Source organism: Miniopterus schreibersii (assembly GCF_964146895.1).
Source record: "Miniopterus schreibersii genome assembly, chromosome: 8".
In the NCBI taxonomy this organism is placed as follows: Eukaryota; Metazoa; Chordata; class Mammalia; order Chiroptera; family Miniopteridae; genus Miniopterus; species Miniopterus schreibersii.
Genome location: NC_138109.1, coordinates 33797816 through 33817181, shown reverse-complemented (window position 1 = coordinate 33817181; position 19366 = coordinate 33797816).

Here is a 19366-nt window from a genome sequence, read left to right as displayed (position 1 = left end):
TCAACTGATGAAAAACAGCTAACAGGTTGCTACCATCCCGTAGTGAAAGGGCCAGTGAAAGTCTGCTGAATGAAAGGGGACAGAGGAGCAGGTGTGTGGTAGAAACAAGGCCAAGAGGGTGCTCAGAGGAAGGAGCTCAGAGAGGGCTCAGAGATGGGGGCAAAGAGAGGCTACAGGCAGAGGAGGGAATTTCCAGCAGGTGGCAGGTTAGAAGAGGTTTGGGAGGGGCATCTCAGGGGAGGGCAGGTGGAGCATTCTCGTTAGCTCAACTGGATGCAGGAACTGTGCTCCCCTGTCCCCAGGACCCGGCCACTCTGCTCTGCCGGCTCTGCCTCCTACGAGCTAATTTGTGGTCTTTTCATTTTTCTCCTCAATGCTCTGCCTTATTTTTAATTACGGTTATTCTGCAAAGCAATTAATCTACCCCTTCCCCTCATCATGTAAACAAATTAACGGTCTCAAAATAAGAACGCAGAGGAGCTAAGAGGAGGCCTCTCCTGAAGTGTCAGGGAAAGGGAGATGGTCATCTTCTGATATTGGTTAGTGAAGCTTTTCCTCCACTTGATTAAATTGCCTCTTGAAGCCCCATTCAGTCCTGACAGCAGATGACAAAGAAGAGCACGCTACGGGGGCCGTGAAGAGATACTTCAGCCACATTCACAGCTGTGCTCATGTCCACAGGAGGGCGGCAGTGCACACGGCCAAAACCAAAGTCCTCAGTCTATCGGCATTAGGGACCGCGATTATAAGATCCAGAGTCAGGGAGCCAGGGGTCAACACACAGACACACACACTTACACACACATACATATATACACACATATACTTGCATACACTCATACAAGTGTGCGCGCATACACATACATGTATATACATACATACACAAGTGCATATTATACACACATGCACACACACACACACACACAAGTTACAGATGGGGCACTGATCCCAGGGAGGACTCACCTATCTTCTCACAGAAACAAACTGCAGAGCCAGGCCTGCTTCCTCGCGTCAGCGGCTCCAGGGTGGAGTTTCCGGTAATGCAAGGCTGGGTCCACCCAGCCCCAGTGCCCAGGTTCTCCAGGCGGGGCTCAGGCAGCAGCAGTTGTTGAAGCACCCTAGAGTGAAGGAGCCCTGCTCACTGCTGCCCCTCGACAAGAGGGGTGCGAAAGAAAGAAAGAAAAATCTGTCTTCTATACTTCAACAGGTGTCAAGACACTAAATGAAAAAAAACCAAATTGGGCAATATGATGAGCAAATATATATGAAACAGCACATAAGTCAAGGTCCCAGCAGAAAACAGATGTCTCACTCAAGCTGGTATCTTGGGGAAAGTTAATAAAGGTATTGCAAAAGTATAATCAGGGAGTGGAAAAACCACAAAGAACAGTGGATCAGGCCCTGGCCGGTTTGGCGCAGTGGTTGGTGTCGGTCCTCGGACTGAAAGGTCCCAGGTTCGATTCCGGCCAAGGGCACATACCTCAGTTGCAGGCTTGGGGCACAGGACACGTGTGGGAAGCAAACAATCGATGTGTCTCTCTCACATCAATATTTCTCTCTCTCTCCCTCTCTCTCCCTCTCTCTCTCTTTCCCGCTTTCTCCCTCTACCTTCCACTCTCTCTGAAAAGCAATGGAAAAACTATCCTCAGGTGAGGATTGAAAAAAAAAAAACAACAGTGGATCAGTACCCATGGGGACATTTACACCCAGGCCAAAGCTGGAGGACAGAGCGGTTATCAGAACCTAGAGAAAAAGCAGGCCCCAGCGATGGGCCGCGGGACTGGAGCTGCGGCTCTCAGACAGAGGCAGCTGAGGGGGCGAGCTCTCCACACCTACTCCCTCCGCCCCGGAGCTCCTGCCAGTGCCAAACTCAACCTGAAACCAAAAGGCAAAGGGCATGGAGAGCCCTAGAAGGCAGCGTCTAGGGTGGAGAGTAGACCTAGAGGTCCAGGCAACCAGTCGGCAACTTCTCTTAGCATTGGACAACAAGAAAAAGTTTTCATTAAATTACAGTACAGTAGGGTTGGTAGCTTCCTAGCTGTAACTATGGGATCTCCTTTCTGAGGCTTAAAAAAAAGAAATAAGTTTCTTGTATTTTTTATACAATATCTGCCTTTTCAAAAAAGCGTCATAATTGTGTCAATTTTAAGGTAGGGTCCTTATTTACCATCTTACAGATAAGAAAGCACAAACACAGAGAAGTCAGACCTTTCTCAGAAGGTCAGCAACAGAGTGGGGGACAAGGCCAGGCCCTTTGATGCCGCACCTCAGGCCCCCTACACCCCCTGCCCTGGGGTATTTGTACACCATGGAGGTTGGGTCAGGGGTTCACAGTTAAAAACTCAGCAAAACTGATTTCCAGCTCCAATGTGACCTCACTGGTGACCTTGCGTCAGTCACTTTCTTCTTTGGGCTTCAGTTTCCTCGATCATAAATGAAAGAGTTGGACTAAAATTGTAGTTTTCAAACATTTTTAGAAAGAAATCTTTTTCCAAATAAATCTTACATGGTGACCAACAATATAATAGATTTAGTAGCTCTGTTTACCACCACCACCACCACCCCACAACCCCTGTTTTTGAAACCCCTCAGGAAATGCTAAAGGACTTTCCAAATTCCATCTGACTCTGTGTTCTGTGAAATATTAGTTTAGTTCCATGACATAGTAGTACAAGCATTTGGGGGAACCCCTTTCCCCCAAACCCAACACACTTGACAAGCAAAGTTCAGGGCCTTTAATGCATTAAAAGCTTGTCACTTTCCAACCTGGAGAGTGAAGATATAGCTGGGGAAACAGTAATCTAGACAAGTGTTTCTCAATCTGTGTTACCACAATCCATAGTCAGAAATACAATTTACATCATGACCCAACACACACACACAGAAACAAACTTTTCACAAAACAATATTTATCTACTGTGCTCTGACACTGTCTCGTCTATTTGATTGCCCTTTCAAATGTGTGGATTATGTTTAAGAGCATACATGAATGTCTCTGTGTGTGTCACTGGATCATGATGCAAAATTGATTTCTCACTCTAGGCTATAGTCAAAAGTGTTTGAAAACTGCATCTTGGCAACAGTCAGCTCCACGACTCCAGCCGTGCAGGCTGCAGGCTGCTTGCTTATAGGTCTTCAAGACATAAATTAACTGATCCTTTTTAGGGCTCAAAACATGGGAGCCTCTGTGCCTCTCCTCACAGCTGAGTTGGGCCCAAGACTGTGGACGGGATGGAATGAAGAAAGCTGGCACTGCCCTTGTCTGGGAGGTACAGCTCAGGGACAAAGAGGGAGTTTGTCTCAAGGGCTGCCAATCCCACCTCATTCACAGGCACTAAATTCATCCAGCCTCCACTGGCCTGCAGGCATCCCCTCTCACCCTGTGGGCCTGCCAGCCACTTCTACAAGGGGTTAGTGTCAGATCTGGGCAGCTCTCCCTGCCTGATGCGATGGGCATTCAGGTCGCCTGTGAGAATCGGAAACAAAGTCACTAATGTTGGTTGAAAAAGAATATCCCTCCCCCTCCCCATAACCCTGTGTGCTCCCTGTTCCCACCCTCACCCTCAAGGGGATCCAGAAACAAACAATCTTGAGACCTACATCTGTCATGGGAAAGGGCTCTGTCTGGCCTGGCCACTGTGACAGGTCACCGGGGGCCATCACTCTCCACTGTCCCTCACCCCATGTCCTTACTTCTTACTCTGATAGGGTTGCCTTTCCCATTGGCCACCCTAAGCAAAGGATCAGGAAAGGAGGAAGGGCAAGGAAGAAATGCTGCCTTGTGCCAGGCAGCACCCTGGGTACCTTACATCGTAATCTTACGGTATTCTCCTTTTTCTATAGATGAGGAAAATGAGACTTGGAGAGGCTGTCGCTCAAGTCTGCCTGGTTTCCAAGCGCAAGACATTCTAAGCCACAGGGATGAGGGAGGTTCCAGGGATAGCAGATCGAACCTGAGTGAGCCCAGGGATGTCTCAGGCTTAGGCACAATGGCCAGCCACCCACAGAATGAAGACCCGAGGAATCTACATGTGGGCAGTTGAATACAGGCTCAATGGGAGTTTTGAGCTGAACAATAGTGATGCGGACATTGGTGTTAGGGCACTCATTTTGCAGCCACACAGATTCAGGGTTGAGTTTTGTTTGTTTTTTTAATTAATAGACAATTTTTTTAGAGCATTTATAGGTTTAAAGCAAAATTTAACAGGAAGTAGACAGCTCACCCCCACCCCCATAGCTTACCTCCCCTCAACAAAATCCCCCACCATAGTGGCACATATGTTACAATTGATGAACTTACTTGGACCCATCATTATCGCTTAAAGTCCATAGTTTATAGGAAAGTTCACTCTTAATGTTGTACATTCTGTGGGTTTTGACAAATGTGTAATGACGTGTATTCAGATAGAATAGTTTCACTGCCTTAAAATCTCTCTGTGTTCTGCCTATTTATCCCTCCCTTTCTCCCCCTGAACCTTTGACAACCACAATATTTTTACTGTCTCCATAATTTTGTCTACTAATGAAACTGAATTTACTTAAACTCTCCAAAAGCAAATATCCAGGCTCATATGTTTTCACTGGATAATTCTACCAAGTGTATAAAGAAGAATTAACACTAGTTCTACACTATCTCTTCTGGAAAATGGAAAAGTAGGGAATACCTTTCAGTTCATTTTATAAAGCAAATATTACCCAGATAGCAATACCAGACAAAGACAATATAGAGAGAAAGAAGAAAGAAAGAAAGAAAGAAAGAAAGAAAGAAAGAAAGAAAGAAAGAAAGAAAGAAAGAAAGAAAGAAGGAAGGAAGGAAGGAAGGAAGGAAGGAAGGAAGGAAGGAAGGAAGGAAGGAAGGAAGGAAGGAAGGAAAGAAAGAAAGAAAGAAAGAAAGAAAGAAAGAAAGAAAGAAAGAAAGAAAGAAAGAAAGAAAGAAAGAAAGAAAGAAAGAAAGAAAACTACACAGCAATATTCACCGTGAATACAGATGCAAAAGTTCTTAACAAATTACTAGCAAATATAATTCAGTAACATATAAAAAAGAATTATATACTATGACCAAGTAAAATTTGTTCCAGAAATGCAAGGTTGGTTCAATACTCAAAAATCTACTTTAACAGACTAAAGAAAAATCATGTGATTATATCAATCAATAAAAAAATATTTTGACAAAATTCAACACTTATTCATGATTTTTTTTTTAAACCATAAAAGACAACCTCTCAGAAAACTTGAAATAAAAGAAAACTCAATAAGAGCAACTTAAAAAACCCTACAGCTAACATTATACTTAATGGTGAAAGGATGTACACTCTTCCCACTGTTATTCAACATCATGCTGGAAGTTTTAGCCAGTGCAATAAGAAAAAAAAAGAAATAAAAGGCATATAGCTAGAAAAGCAAGTAGTAATAATGTCCCCATTTGCAGATGCCATAATTGTCTATATAGAAAATCTCAAAGAATCCACAAAATTTTTTTTAAACTCCTAGAACTAAAAAGCAAGTTTGGGAAGACCATAAAACATTAAAAAAATACAAAAATTATGTATATTTGTATAAACTAAGAAATTTTGAATACAATTCCATTTACAATCACTCAAAAAATGAAATGCTTAGTTGTAAATCTAACAAAATGTATAAGACTTGTATGCTGATAATTACAAAGTGATGATGAAAGAAATCAAAGACAATAAGAGATATACAGTGTTCACGGATTAAAAGACATAAATAAAGATGTCGTTTCTTCACAAATTTATCTATAGATTAAAAGTGATTTTTACCTAAGACTTTTGTAAACTTAGAAAAGCTTAATTCTAAAATTTAAATGTAAAAGCAAAGAAACTAGAAAAACTAAGACAATTTTTAAAAAGAATAATATGGGAGGACTCAAACTACCTGCTTTGAGAAAGACCCTGTGAAGAAGATGAAAAGGCTACCCTAGCCAGTCTGGCTCAGTGGTTAGAGCATCAGCCTGCGGACTGAAGGGTCCCTGGTTCGATTCCATCCAAGGGCATGTACCTCTGTTGCAGGCTCCATCTCTGGCCCTGGTTGGGGCTCGTGTGGGAGGCAACCAATTGATGTGTCTCTCACATCCATGTTCCTCTTTCTCTCTCCCTCTCTCTCTTCTTCTCTCTCTCCCTTTCACTCTCTGAAAAGCAATGAAAAAAATATCCTCAGGGCTAGAATATACAAACAATGCTCAAAAATTCAACAGTTAAAATAAAAAATAAACAATTCAATTAAAAAGTGGCAAAAGATACGTAGAAATATTTCACTGAAGAGGATATACGGATGGTAAATAAGCATATGAAAAGGTACTTAACATTGTTAGCCATTAGGGAGATGCAAATTAAAAGCGCAGCAAGATATTCCTACAAATCTATGAATATTGTAGTTAAAATAAAAAAGAGTGACCTGGCCAGGCGTGGCTCAGCAGTTGAGCATCGACCTAGGATCCAGGAGATCACAGTTCAATTCCCGGTCAGGGCACATGCCTGAGTTTCGGGCTCGATCCCCAGTTGGGAACATTCAGGAGGCAGCTGTTCGATGAGGACACTCTCATTGATGTTTCTATCTCTCTCTCTCCCTCTCACTTCTCTCTCTGAAATCAATAAACATGTATTTTAAATTGAGCAATCATTTAAGAAAAAGAAGAAAAAAAAAAGAGTGATAACACCAAAAGAGTCCTTGCAAGGACTTGGAGAAACTGGATCACTTCACAGAATGTTGGTCAGAATACAAAATAGTGCATCCACTCTGGAAAACCGTTTAGCAGTTGTTGTTTAAAATTAAACATGAAACTACCATATGAACCAAGAATAGCATGCCTGGGCATTTATTCCAGAAAAATGAATATTTCTGTTCATGTAAAAACCTGCACACAAATGTCTTTCAGCAGCTTTACTTGTAATAGTCGAAAATGAGAAACAACCCAGATGTCATTCCAAATGTTCTACAAATGCCAGCAGTGCCACAGTAATGACCTTTCTTGTGCTATGTCTTCCTGGCCGCACATGAGAGCTTGGCAGGCACTGCTGGATGCCTGCCCATAATCCATCCTCACCTCCTAAGGTTATTTTCACGAATGAGACAGACGTGATCCCTGCTATTATGGAATCACAGTTTTGGGGGAGAGATAGACAAATAAACAAATATATACAATTGCCTGCTGTAGTAATGGGTTGTTGATACAAACCCTGTTTATCACTGCTACCCCAACCCAAAAAGGTGCCAAACTCAGTCACTGGCTTCACCATTTTGCACAGAGGAGCCTAGAATTGTTTTATATTTTTATGTAACTTTCCTAAGGATGAGGTGGTAACCCCAGGAACTAATTAGATCCATCTGGCTGAATTGGAAATCTGAATGCTGCTGAGGTTCTTTTATCAGTGGAGCAAGGAACAGTTTGCCCAATTTAATTATTTTGCAAAAAAGGCTAACTTTTACCTTCTTCTTGGACCCATGTTTTGGTGAGTCCATAGAATAAGTACAGTTATTAAGGGCCCACACTCCAGAGTCAGATAATCCCATTCTGCCCACTTCTTCACAGTAAGTAATACTTACTTAACTTCCTTCAACCTCAGTTGCCCCTCCTGTAAAAAGAGACTATATGAAAGCACCCACCTCTTAAGGAAATTGTATAGATTAAATGAAATAAATCATATTAAAGTACTCAGCACATAGCAATTTCTCTATTCTTTATATGATAATAGTGAAACATTTAAATTATTGCCTTAGAATAATTCTTAGAAGTACAAATCAAAGAGTGCAAAGTTTTAAATCTCACAGAACATACTATAAAATTATTTTCTTAAAATAGCTGGGCTAATCTACATTCCTGCCAGTTGTATAGAGAACACCCAGTTCTCCTTATCCTTGTGAGCTTTGTGTGCTCTTATTTTAAAGTTTTGCAATTTGATAAATGAAAATTTATATATTCCTCTCCTTTGTGTTTCTTTGATGATCAGCAAGGTTGAATGATTTTTTTTTTAATGTCTGTTAGCTGTTTATATTTCCCTCTCAGTGAATTGTTGGTTAATGTTCTCCACCTATATAATAATTGGAGTCTTAGTTTTTATTGATTTGTGGGAGTTTTTTATATATTAAGGATAGTAATTCTTTGTCAGCAGAGTGAAATTGAATAAATATGTTTGGAAGGAGTGAGAGCAGCTCTACTGTTTTGTCACAGGAATGGTGAGTAATGTTTATGAGTTGATGTATGTGACCTTCAAGTCTTTCAATTCTTTATGGGTGGTAGGGCTACCATTTCTTTATTTTCTTTATTTTTAACTCCCTATATATTATTTTTCTTCCTAGACCTGAAGATGCAACTTCTCTTCATTATTTCTAGGGTGCCTCTTTTCCTATCCAGTGAATATGAGTATTGCTGAAAAAATTCTGCCTCCCTCTTCTAGAAAGAATTGTCCCAGAGCAAACAAGGACACCCTCCCCAAAGAGATGGCATCACTCCCTCCTCCACCCTGCCTGTTCACAGACCTCAGCCAATAACTGACAGGCATTTGGACAAAAATGGCCCACTCCCTTCCTGTGCGATGAGACTAACCTTGTGGGACCATGTGTGCCCCAGAGCTTCCTCCCAGGAGTGGACTGAAGTCCACACTCCTCTCCTTGTCTCAGGCTCTGCTTCCAGGGAGCCCAACCTAAGGCATCAGCTTTTTCAGAGATAAACATTTCTATTTGTAACTCTGTTCCCCCAATCATTCTGAGTCATACTTTGTGTGTGTGTGTGGTCACTCTGAGTATGTTACCACTTGATTTTCCTTGACGGTGGAGTAAACCAAGTGTTGAGTGGTTTCAGTAGCTTGTCCAAGGTCATCCAGTATGTTGGTTAATATTTACTGAGACCCCTGAGGCAAAGTAACCTGAATGTAAATTTTTGGTCACTGGCAGCTAGAACTATTGCTTGGGCCCTGGCCCCAATGCACTGAAATCTCACATCTTATTGCCAACCCACAGTTAGCTCCTTCTGAGTAGAAAATGATTCATACCAGCTCAGCAGCTCTAATACAGAAAGTACTGAACACATCTTACCCAGAGGCCCAAGAGGCTGGGACACACTTGTTTACACAGTCATGCACAGTTAGAACTGGAGAATAGCATAGTGATTATGTAACTGCACAGATAGGGAAACTGAAGCCCTGAAAGAGAAAATTACTTGTGGTAGTAATGCCATTGCAGGCCATTCTGGTGTGAGGGAGGTATGGACCTAACCAGAAGTCCTTTACCATTGATTCCCCCATGATCTCCTAATCGAGCAGCCCCCCTTTCTGTTCCTGCCTTGATCCCCAAGCTCAGCCCATGGTTGGTTGGCCCGACTCCTCACCAACCTAGCGCTCTTCCCCTGCCTGCCTCGATTAGTTCCTGCCCCCAACTCCTTGGCTCTGCTGGAGAAACGGCATGGGTAGGCTGGCTCGTGGGCTCCCCTTCAGCTGACCCGGAGTTTGACAGCCTTTGGCTAATTCGTAGTTAGCTCTCCCTCTTATTCCCGTCATTACCTAGGCCCCTAGCACATGCACTCTGAGCAACTTCTTTCAGAAAACAGAGGCAACACTGTGTGCACCCCTGAGCTTTCTCCTGTTGCAAGAGAATTTACATCTGTACCCAGATATTCAGCTTTCCTCAGCCCTTTTCCTTCTGCCCCATCAGCTCCTGCTCCCTAGAGGCCCAACCCCTTGAAGTATATGGCATTCTCTCCAGCATGCAACCTTGCTGTCTCACTTCTATTTTCAAAAAGCCTTTAAGTTTGCTCAAGCCCTCCCATCCTAAAAACAAACCAACCAACAAAATGCACCCTTGCTTAAAAACCCTTCACTCAAGAGTCAGTGGCCCAGACACCTGAGCAGGTCAGAGTGGTTCTCACCTAGTCCCTGTCTCCTTCCTGGCCTCATCAGCTCCCACTCCCCACCTCGCCCTTGCTCTTCTGATCCCCTTGACTTGCTTGTAGTTCCCAGGGCACACTAGACTATTTCTTGCCTTACCGTCTTTTTCTGGAACAACCTTCCTCTGCTGCCTTCCCTCTTGGTTCAGCTGCTTTCTCCTTCAGGAAGCCTTGTGCGGCAGCCTAAGTCCCTGGGCTGCCAAGCTAAGTGGACTTCCAACCTGCCTGAGCATCCTGCTGTATAGACTACCACCAACCCACTTGCTGCGTGTCAGCAAACCTTTATTTCTCTCTTTCCCTTCCACTGAGCGAGAAGCTCCAGGCAGGCCAGGGCTGTGGTTTATTCCTGTTTGAATGGGTTTTGGGCACTTGGTACATGGTCAGTCCTCAGTCACTGGTTATTTCCCTTGCCCTCCCTATTCTGGTGGTTTCGAAGACCCCTCTGCCTTGCTTCTATCCCCACCCCACTCCCCATGCTGTGACAATGCTGTGACAATACAAGTGAAACCATCGCCCAACCCTGCTACAATGTGCTGCTGCTGTCACTGACACTGAGCTCAGCCACCAGAAAGTGATTTCTAAAGAACTCAAGCCTTTTGTATTTCCTAACACCATGAAGGGGATTCGTGCAATAAGAATATGTCTTTAAAAGAATTTCCCTTTTCCCCTTTCATTTTCCTGACATGTCACCGCTGTTTACGTACTAGTGTCTTCAGCACTCCCCATCTTTGCTCTCACTTCTGTATCCTTCTGATATCACCGTGGCCTAAAAGGACAAGACTGGCAAAGCCAGAGCCTCTGCAGGGGGAAGAGAAAGAGAGGAAAGTGGCATTCTTTTTCTGGGGATGGGGGCAGGGAACAAATTGAGTATACACTCGGTTTTATAAGTGAATCTTAACTTACCTACCTATTTGCCTCCTACTTCAGGTATTTCTGATGTTTTGCTATTATAAAATATGTTGCAAAATACATCTTTAGCTAGAGATAGTTGCCCCAGCACCGCCACTAACTAGCTTTTTTACTTTTGACCTTGAAAAGGTTTTTCATCTTCTCTGTGCCTTATTTTCCTCAACTGTAAAATGGGTATAATAATTCCCACCTCATAGGGTTGCTATGAGGATCAAATGAGACCAAAAATGCGAAGTATTTAGAAGAGTTTTTTGTGAGGTGGTGGTTGTGGTTGTTGGTTTATTATCAAGCCTTTCTCCCCGCTTTGACATTTCATCTGACCACCAGGCTGCTATCTTGACTTGAATATCCCACAGCATCTCGAATACATGATGTTCAAGATTCCATTATCACCAACAACTATCACCCCTTCCACTGCCTCACCCGCTAGCCACCTCCTTCTGCACCCTTCCTCTCAGTAGCTGCCAGTGCCAAACTCCTCCTCTCCCAAGTACTAAGCCCAGGAGATGCCAGCAATTCCAAGTTCCTTGGGACTAAGGAGGTTCCCAGGGCATAACCTGTGTTTTAAAACTGGTAAAGTTCCAAGCAGATTAGGCCAACTCTTGACCTTCTCTCTGACTTCCCACCTCTATTGGCCACTAACTTCTGAGAGCTCAACCTCTTTAATCCATCTCTCCACCCACTGCCATGGACAATGCCGCACCACAGAACTTCTTATTGTCTGCGGTTTCCCTGTATCCACTTTTGCCTCTCTCCTGTCACTTTCCCTAGGGCTACCAGAGTGATCTTCTTAAAAGACATAAGTCTAATGACTGGAACTACTAAGATTCTTCAGTGGCTCCCCATTGTCTTACCGTTAGTCCCAGCTCTTTGCCAACACTGGGGTTCTAATTTGTCAAAACTCCACTGATAGACCATTGTTTATATATATTTTTACGTTTTTATAATTACGTGTTTTTATAAGCACTCCTTTTGCGTAAAGCGGTAGTCGCCAGTGTTGTATTGGCCTAGTACTCACAGCTGTCATGTGAAGGAGAAAACATTGTGATCAGAACTCCTCTTAAAATGAGTAAACCTAATCTCTGTTGGCAAAATACAATGATAAGAGCTTGGGTTGGGGTTGGTTTGTCTCCGTCACGTGAGAGGGAGGAGGAATGTATATGCGAGCCAAAGGGAAGGTGGGCAAAGGGACCAGAAAAGTGGAGGAAATGAAACTGGGCGGAGGCAGAAGCGGCAACATCTGCCCCCTCCATTGTGAGCAGCATTACTGAGCTTGGGAAAGGATCACTGTGTGTGGATTATTTCTGGAACTTGGTGGAAGAACTGGGCTTTGCCTCTGTATTGACTTGAGCTAGCACAAAACGGTAAGCAGAGGAAGAGGTCAGAGCCAGAGGGAAACCATATGGAGGTCTTGTGATATCACAGGCTGTGGAATTCAGGTTTAGGTCAAGGTTACCCAGACTTCCCAAGGATGGGGAGCCCCCGCTGCAATCTAAGCTGCACAGTCGCCTTCTGAAACACATTTCCACCTCTCTAGGGCCCGGTTTGGATTCAGGTGTTGTAATCCACAACCCAACTACAGCACAGAGAGCAGAGGACAACAATCTGTTTTCAGGAAGCGTCAGGCTGAACAAAACTTGACCCTCTCTAACTGATTCTAGCGAAAGCCTATGGTGGCTGCAGCTTCCACCTCTGTGCTCTGCTCAGGCCTCCCGATCTCCTTGTCCTTGTCAAAATGTGTCTATCCCCCGGCCAGGGTGGCTCAGCACCAGGGAGATTGCCGTTTGATTCCTGGTCAGGGCACATGCCCAGGTGTCGGGCTCAGTCCCCAGTAGGGGGCGTGCAGGAGACAGCTGATCAATGACTCTCTCATCATTGATGTTTCTCTCTCTCTCCCTCTCCCTTCCTCTCTCTGAAATCAATAAAGACATATTTGAAAAAACAAAACAAAAAAAAACCACTGAAACATATCTATCTTGTGTATTCATCCTCCGATTTCATCACCAAGGATCCGTCACTTCTTCTCCCCTCTCTCCCTCCTCTCACCCATATTTTGAAAGATTTTATTAACCAAACTGCATTTACTCACAGTTCATCCACTTTCTCACATTTTGGCAATCAGGAGCTTATACAGTTGTCAACCAAGACCTCAGATTTGCTTGAGATACCAAAATTACTGCTGAACTGATATGACTTCAAGTCAAAGCAAAGCAGCTTTATAGTTTAATAATAGCTAATGTGGACGGAAATCTCACCCTGTGCCTGGCAGTGACCCACTGAGGCAGGCGTTATTATTAACCACATCTTACAGACTAGGAAGGAGACAAAATTAGCTTGCCCACGTCACTTAGCAAGTAGGTCACAAAGCTGGGATGCAGACTCGGATGATCTGATAACAGAGCCCAAGCTCTTGTATCCTTAACTGTTGCCAAATTGATTAACACGCAGTTAAAACACACCATTTCCATCATGTTTTGTGGATTGTAGCACAAATTTGGAGCCCCTCTACTGCTATTCCTATGAGTCTTCAAATTCCAGGTGAGGAAACACTGTAGTAAATAAATCTCTCTAAAAATAGTAATTATTTTTTTGTTCCAGTGTTTTCCAGTAGCTAGTTTTACCGATGAGCAGGCATTTGGTCCTGTCCAAATATCTTGGACAGAACATTTGGGTGTGGACCAAATGACTTTGTGGACATTTTGGACAGGACCAAATGTCCTGCAAAGGGTTTTACCATTTAAATCTAGTTTGTTTTTCTTTGTGTGCTTTTAAAATCTATCTTCTTTTGTTAAAAACCTTGTCCAATATTCTTTCTTTCTTTTTAAATGAATACAGTATTTAAACTGCTCTGCCCAAAAATATAAAGAATCATTGGCATAACTGGAAAGACTTCTGTTCCTTATTGGTAGACATGCATTGGTTTTCTCTAACTTTGAGAAGTGTGTGTATACTCTCTGGTACTGTTTTGCATTCCACCCTTTTTACTAAATATAGTTTCAGATGTTCTCTCTTGACACGGTTCACATATTCATCTTTTGGAGTCTGGTACACTGCTCGAGTTGGCACCTCTCCCCTTCCAATCCGGGGGCATATGGCTATGTGATGAATATAAGCTATAAATATTTGGGGGGTTTTGTTTAAACAATTGACTTTCTTTTCTTTATTTACTTAGGATATTTTCCCAAAAGTGGACCTGCCAGGCCCAAAGTGTAGAAAGGCCTAATGGGGAAAGTATGGCTGTTGGAGTTAGGCTATACTCGAAGCCTTTCCCCAGCCACTTACTCTCAGGTGGCCTCAGACACGGTGCTTAATCTCTTCCTAAGCCTCATAAATCAAGTGATAATAATACCATCCCCACAGCATAGTCACCAGGATTAACAATAAAATAAAAGACACCAAACCTATAATAGATCCTAACTAAATGGAGGCAGCTGTTGTTAATGTTACTAAGTTAAGCCTTTTTTTTTTTACAAGTTACCATCTTACTTTCCAGCTTGTACAATAAAGAGCTTAATTAGTAATTAAGACTTACTAATTTAGATTGATGGTAGTTTAATGTGTTTTCCCTTTCAGGTATTTTCTTTGAAATTGGACCTCCCAGAGATAGCACACCTTAGTGCAAATGTTACAGTAGAATTTAACAGCTTAATAATAAAATATGGGAGGGAGGCTAACAATAATATTTAGGGCTTCCCTTAACATCATCAGTGCCATAGTAATAGCTACCATTTATTTGTCACTATCTACATGCAGGCACAAGAAGGTTTATTATGTTTTCTGACTTAATATTCACAACCCTATGAGTGATGAGTCACAACCACCACTTTAAGGATGAGAAAACTGAGTCACAGTGAGGTTATATAAGCTGTCCTGGGCTGCACAGAAAGAAGAGGCTGAGTTCAGTTTCAAAACCAGGCCGAGGTGACTCCAAAGCTCATGCCCTCTCTTTTATACCAGGCAGCACCCCAGTGAGCTGGAATAAGCATCTACTAAGTCATCATTGACATGTGGACACTTGGGGGATATCCTGGGTCATGCTTGGACCTCTCTAGGAGCTGCTATTTTGATAACTACTCTTTTACTGGACCCCTGCACTGGAAACCAGAGTGTGATTTGACATTGTCGTTCCCAAGGCAAAAATGTCAGCAAGGGCTCCCCTAGCTTCAGCTATAAGCCCATCTCTTCTGTTTATTGACCTTGGGCAAGTTTCTTAATCTACTTGAGCCTCAACTTTCTAATCTATAAAGTGGGAATAATAAATGAATCTAACTCAAAGTGCTATAATTAAGAAAATTGAATGAGCTATTTTATGTACGATTTCCTAGTATAGTACCTGGGCCCTAGTAGATGTTTAATAAATGTGACCTGTTATAATAAAAATAACATGATTATGAAATGAGAAACTAACCTCTTCCAGCAGAGGTGTCCTTGCACTGATCTCTGTCCTACCCTGCAAGGCTTCCCCATTCTATCCCCCATGGAACAAAGCTGTTTGGAGACTATTTCTGCCTGAGGATAGGAATTTGGGAAGAAAACATAATTAAGCCAATCAGGCTAGAAAAACTGCTCTTTGCCAAGATGGCTTTGAGCCAGGCCTGCTGGCAGTCAGAATGTATGAACCAAGGGGAGACGAAGGGTACAGTTCCCTTCAGGAAATGCCATTGCCAGGATCAATCTCTGGCATGAAGTCAGAGCTCGCCTCCTCTGTGACCAGGAGAGCTGGACTGGATAAACAGCCTTTGTTACCCCAGAGACCCCTGCAGAGGTCAGGCCTAAACCCCCAAGTGTCAACAAGGCTGGCTTTCCTTCCAGGAGAATGGGGCAGAGCCAGGACCACCAGGTGGATTCCCTCTCACAGGGCTGGGCAGGCCTGGCCAGCATAAAACACATCCGTTCCCAAGCAGGGCAAAGGGGTGCTTCCCCCCACGTGCCCAGAGGCAACGTCACAGGGTAGTTCATCAAAATAGTCATTACAAGAGCTGAAGTCAAGGTGGGAAACCAGAGCCCAGCCTTTCAGGTAAAGGAAAAAGCAAGTGAAAAGGTCCTGAGGGAATAAGGTGGATAAGAGAGTGGACAGAAATCTCTATTAGCTGGACAGCAGAGAGCTCAGAGGAGAGTGGTCCCAGGTGAGGCTAGTGTAGTGAGGGACTTGTCACATAGGACCTTCCAGCTGCGCTGAGGAATTTAGTTTTTATCTGAAAGTAAATGGAACATTTTAAGCAGAGGAGAGTCATGATCAGATTTGCATTTTTAAACAATTCACTTGACAAATATTCTTAAGCACCTACAAAAATTATGCAAAATACTAAGAAGAGTAAGATGAAAAAAATGTCACTGAGTGTTCAGGTTAGCAAGGCAAAAAGACTGCTAACCAAATGATCATAATACGTGGAAAGATCATGTGTCGTTACAAAAGCTTTGTAAATGGAGTATATGGAATTCACAGGCAGAAGAGGGTATTTCTAAGCGAGGGATCTGGAAAACCTCATGAAGGCGGTGGAAGAAGATTTTATCCATGTAGGTATGATGAGCCTAATGTTGTAGTGTAGACACTGTAGAGTATAGACACTAGCGCCTCATGGCCAGGGCCCAGGTTCTGTCTCTACCATTTACATGAGAGTTATGAGACCTTGAGCAAATTGCTTAAACTCTCTGATCACTAGTGTTATTTTTATTTGAGTCAGGCCCTAAAGGAGAAATAGTATTTGGACACTCAGAGATGGGAGAAGGGTGAGTAAAAATGGGAGGGGGCTACAGGAGCAAGAACATCAATAAAGACTCAGAGGGTTTAAAAGCAAAAGAGTAGGCGGGCACCTTCTCCTGAACGAACACTCCACACTCCCCGAGCACATAGTGCTGCTATCACCAAAGACGTTAGAGAGCCCGATCCACACCTGGGAAGGGCGTTCTGGAGGAGGCATTCCAAAAAATGCTTTGAGCACAAAGATATTGTCAGGTCAAATACAGTACCTTCCAAAGGGGGCTCTTTGGGGGGTTCCATGTTCATTCAGAGATGTAAGATCTCCAGTGGCTTTTAAAGCATCAGGCACATTACTCTATGTTCACACTTCTGTGTTGCCTTGTAGTAGTAGCAAATTAAGCCATAATCAGCTACTCACACTGAATGATTTTATAAAGCTCCTTCACTCCCACAGCTTGGCTACTTTAAATGCAAGCTAGTTGCCTAGGGAAGCAGATATGGTGGAAACTGCACAAAAAGAAACTGCACAAATCACTCCAAGGTCCTTTACTTCCAGAATCCCTTCCTCACTGATTCTCTTAGCTCTCTGTCAAATAAAAAATTTAAAAAAAGATAGTATGGCCAAGAAAATCAATATTACTTCCGTCCAGAACAACCCATTAATGACTGAAGTGTGCCTTTTACATTGTAGAGTGAATTCTGCCAGAAAAACATAATAAACACACCAGCATGTCTTTGAGAACGAGAATCGGCAGTTGAGAGAGAACTGACATTTAGCAAGTTCAAAAATAGATATTCCAGTAGAAAGAGCATCTGCCCGCTAAAAATATGAATCAACACAGGGGCCCGCTGCACTCTGAGGGCTCTGACCAGGTTATTAGGCCATTCGATAATGCCCTATTTTTAGGGCTGTGGAGCCAGGAAAAACAGGCTGGCTTAGTGGCTCACATTAACATGTAATGCAAGGACAGGCAGAGTGTGTCTCCAGAGTACCTGGAAAGAAGGACTTATAATAAGGAACAGAGTGTCTGTGGCAAAGCAGTGATGTAGCTTTTGTAAGGAGCTGGTGTTCATGGAAAGGGGGTTGAGGTGATAACTGTCCCCATTCTTGTTTTGCTGGTGGACACATGGATTGTCAGCTTTAAAGGGACCTTAGAGACTACCTAGTGCTGACGTTTGAAGTAGATTGGCTGCCCAGGATCTGAACCCTCTGACTCCTACAATGGGGAAACTCTCCATTTGGGGAGTGTTGATGGTCAGCAGAGCCTGCTCCCTCTCTAGGGAGCTCTGTTTTACCAGCTTCCCCTGGCAGCTAGGGCTCTGACATATAACAGGGTTGGGGGGTCTCAGATGCACCTGCTCAGGTTTTTTAGCCAGAAGCTGGTTCCAAGGGTAACAGCAAAGGTAGCAACATCCAGTTTCAAGGGCAGCACTGCCAGTGGCACCGACAAGGGTGTCCAGTGCCCACTCCTGGCAGGGGCGGGAGCTGTGTCGCTCAGCATTCAGTGGCACAGTGGCTGCAGTGGCCTCGCGGGAGTGTGGCCCTGCACTGAGGTTCTGGCCTCGGTTTTGCCTGTGCCATCTTCCTTGGTCTTGCCAGTTCTCTAAGCTTGGTTCTTCCAGCTTCCTGCTAATCCTGTGAGCCAGCCAATACCCTTTCAATCAGTTCATTTTCTGTTTAAATTGCCCAGAGGCAATGTTTGTTTTTTACAACTAAGAACCCAGACTGCTATGATAACCCAACCCTGTTATTTTACAGATGAAATTATGAATGAGAGGGGAAAACACACAGCTCATTCACAGCAAATCTAGGCCTGGAAAGCAGGTGCACTTTCCCCCACGTGGCACCACCTACGGAAACATAGAGAGCGTGTCTGTGAACTCTGTCCCTGACATGCCCTTCCTGTTCTCTCCTGCCCAGAAGTCACCACTATCGTGGCCCATCCACTAATTTTTTTTTTTAAAATATGTTTTTATTGATTTCAGAGAGGAAGGGAGAGAGAGAGACAGACAGAAACATCAATGATGAGAGAGAGTCATTGATTGGCTCCCTCCTGCACGCCCCCTACTGGGGATGGAGCCCTCAACCCAGGGATGTGCCCTGACTGGGAATCAAACCAATTCATGGGTCAATGCTCAACCACTGAGCTACACCAGCTGGCACCACCCACCAAGTTTTCTGCATCTTTCCTAAATCATTCCAAATGTCATAACCTACCTGCCTTCAGTCACTTTCCTTCTGGACCTTTCCAGGTTACAAAGTCTCTTTATGCTTCTCTCTTCCAAAAAAAATATTTTTTAGATGTTAATTTTTTTTCAATTACAGTTGACATTCATATTATTTTATAGCTGTTTCAGTTGTACAGCATAGTAGTTAAACAATTATACAGTTTACAAAGCGATCCCCACCTGGCACCAAACATAGTTATTACAATATCACTGACTTTGTTTCCTATGCTGTACTTTATATCCCTGTGACTATTTGGTAACTGCCAATTTGTACTCCTTAATCCCTTCATCTTTCTCGCCGATACCCCCACCCCTCCTGCACCAACTGTGTGCATGACCCCAAGCACTAAGCATCCTATAGTGAGGAAAACAGAAATGGGCTTGTACATCGTGAATATTATAGCACCGAGGGGAAGACAGATATGAATCAAATAATCATACAAGCATATAATTAGAAACTGACAATAGCTGGAAAATAAAAGCATAGGCTGTTTAGACAGCATGAAACTGAGGGCCCTGTCTAGAGTCCAAGGACGACTCCCTGAGGAAGTAACATTTGAGCTGTAGTTGATTAAGCTGATTTGGTGAAAAGAGGGGATGGAGAATTCTAGGTCCTGAAGCAGAAGCAC